At 38.9% G+C, this 2,653-nt stretch overlaps 1 pseudogene across 1 annotated transcript; it reads left to right on the plus strand.

Annotated features, from left to right (window-relative positions):
• Positions 1 to 887: 887 nt before the first annotated feature.
• Positions 888 to 2,265, plus strand: LOC309800842 (cytochrome c-like; annotated as a pseudogene). Its single transcript has one exon. The product of its transcript is annotated as a cytochrome c-like (transcript).
• Positions 2,266 to 2,653: the final 388 nt, after the last annotated feature.

Genomic DNA, 2,653 nt, shown 5'->3' on the forward strand with positions numbered 1-2,653 from the left:
TAGAAGTAGAACCATTCATGCCTTCCCTCCACCTGGCCCTCCCCCTTTTAAAAACTTCATTTATTTCATATATTTCAAAGCCTGAAAGCCAAAGGGAATCTGGAGTCAAAACAGGAAGAACAGGTTTGGGTGTGAACTCCAGAGGGAAGCCTCAGGTCTCATGATGAGACACAATGATGTCATGAGCTTGAGAGGGGCTTTGAATTCAGACACAGGGTGGAAACCCAGCTCTGCCTCTTAGAAGTACTTAGACTTATTGAGCCTTATTTTCATATTTGTGAAATAGGGATAAAATACTGATCTTGAAAGTTGATGTAAGGATCAGAAATAATACATGTAAATGTGTGGCACATAATAAATCCTCAGTAAATGGTAACTAGAATTTGGGGTCCCTGAGGCTTGGTGAGAAATGTGGCCCAGAGCAATGTTGAAAGCCCTGAAGACAAGTTGGCCCTCTTCCCAAGCCTGCCTGCAGCTAGCCCTGACTTCAGGTCTTATTGTGGGTCTGCATATGCAACAGGCCAAAGACCCTGTCAGAAGACATCTTTTGTCTGAGTGTCACTTTAAGTTCCTAAGTGTAAGGATTTATTATACTTTGATTTGTACGAGTCCTCTAAGATCAAAGATGGATTCTGAATGTTAGTTGTCAAATGAACGAACAATTGTGGAAATATAAAAGCAAGCAATTCATGTTGCCTTAGGAATAGCTCATTTGCAAAATCTAATATGCTATTACATTGACATATTTCCTTATTTCGTCTATTAAATCCTCCATGTTAGTAAAACTAGTTTGTCACAACCAAATGCTGCAATTATGTACATTTACATACACTTTCTATGTGTATAGTCTGCCTATAGTGTCTAAAGAAAGCTGGGTCTGATTTGAAAAAAATCAGGAAATGAAGGTCCAAATTGAATAAAAGCCTCTGCATTTCAAATATCTTTGAGTGTAGCTACATTAAAAAAAATATCTTCTGAAGTTCATACCTTTCTAAAACTTTTATTCTTCTAACACATCAGTGAATTAAAAGTTGTTCTTAGATTAGAGAGCGGGACATACGGCTTGCGAGCGGGAACGTCTTAGTCGTACACGGAGAAAGAACGATTTAAAAATGGGTGATGTTGAGAAGGGCAAGAAGATTTTTGTTCAGAAGTGTGCCCAGTGCCATACTGTGGAGAAGGGAGGCAAGCACAAGACTGGGCCAAATCTCCATGGTCTGTTTGGGCGAAAGACAGGTCAGGCTGTCAGATTCTCTTACACAGATGCCAACAAGAACAAAGGCATCACCTCTGGGGAGAGGAGACGCTGATGGAGTATTTGGAGAATCCCAAGAAGTACATCCCTGGGACAAAAATGATCTTCGCTGGCATTAAGAAGAAGGGAGAAAGGGCAGACTTGATAGCTTATCTCAGAAAAGCTACTAATGAGTAATAGTTGGCCACTGCCTTATTTATTATGAAACAAATGTCTCATGACTTTTTATGTGTACCATATTTAAATTGATCTCATACACTAGAATTCAGATCATGAATAGCTGATGTAATATTTCTGTTCTGATTTCAATAGATTGGCTGTGGCTAAATGAATATGGTCGGCTTTTTGAATTTTGATAGTAATTCTGGTTCAGCAAGTACTATCACTGTTTTCCCCTTCTAAAGAGATGATTAAACTTGAATAAGGAATGTTAAACTTTTCAGGGATATGGTGAATGCCTTCTCAAACCCTATAGGAGATTGGTTTTATATTTAGATTTCTATAACTGGTTATATTAATATAGTTAAATATTGAGAAGCTCCCTTCACTGTCTCATAGACCAACAAGATTCACCTGTGTTTCAAGTTGTGTTCATTCACCTGTTAAGGCAAGGGCTGAAGATACACTGACAATGTCCACTTTATCTTTTTGGTCTTAAATGTGTCAATTTAATTAAAATTCTCCATCTAAAAAAAAAAAAAGTTCTTAAAAAAAAAAAATCTCAAGCTGAAAAACCTCTGAACACAGACACCGTGAATTGAAACACCCCCAGGTGAACAGTAGGGTGTAAATGGGACTACTCATGAGATACTGCACTGGAGGGGGGGATTCACTTTCCTGTTCCCTGATCTGTTATTCTAATCTTCCCTCCAGGACTTGGCCTATTTTATTTAAATTTGTCTGCATTTGGCCTGGGAAAAACGTTTATGTAAAGACCAATGTCTCTCGCTTGTGGTATAGATGAACGCGCTAGTTTAAACTCCTCTGTTCACTGTTGACTAAGACCTTGAAGAGTTCTTCAGGCTCTGCCAGGCCCTAGAAGAGTCTATTGAGAGTCTCAGCCTTTTTCTTCCTGCCAAGTTCTTTTTTTTTTTGGTTAGGCTGATAAACTCCTACGTTGTTGAAAAGCAATTGTTTGAAAAGGATTTAGCATATTCTCTTGGGGTTTCTGCATGTGAGGGAGATGTATCCGTGACTGGGATTCGTTGGTCCCTAGTACAGTTAGACCTGGGTGACCTCTCTAGCTCTGAAAAGCTTTCTGGAATGTGATGGAAACACTGAACTACTTTTCAGAGAAAGCCATAGCCACTCATTTTCCTTTTCCCTCTGTCTCCCCTCTCAATGTGGATATCTCTATAAATGTTAGTCTATAAAATTAGGATTTCAGGTAATTTGATG

The sequence above is a fragment of the Mesoplodon mirus genome (genome assembly GCF_964341445.2).
Source record: "Mesoplodon mirus genome assembly, chromosome: 3".
Taxonomy (NCBI): Eukaryota; Metazoa; Chordata; class Mammalia; order Artiodactyla; family Ziphiidae; genus Mesoplodon; species Mesoplodon mirus.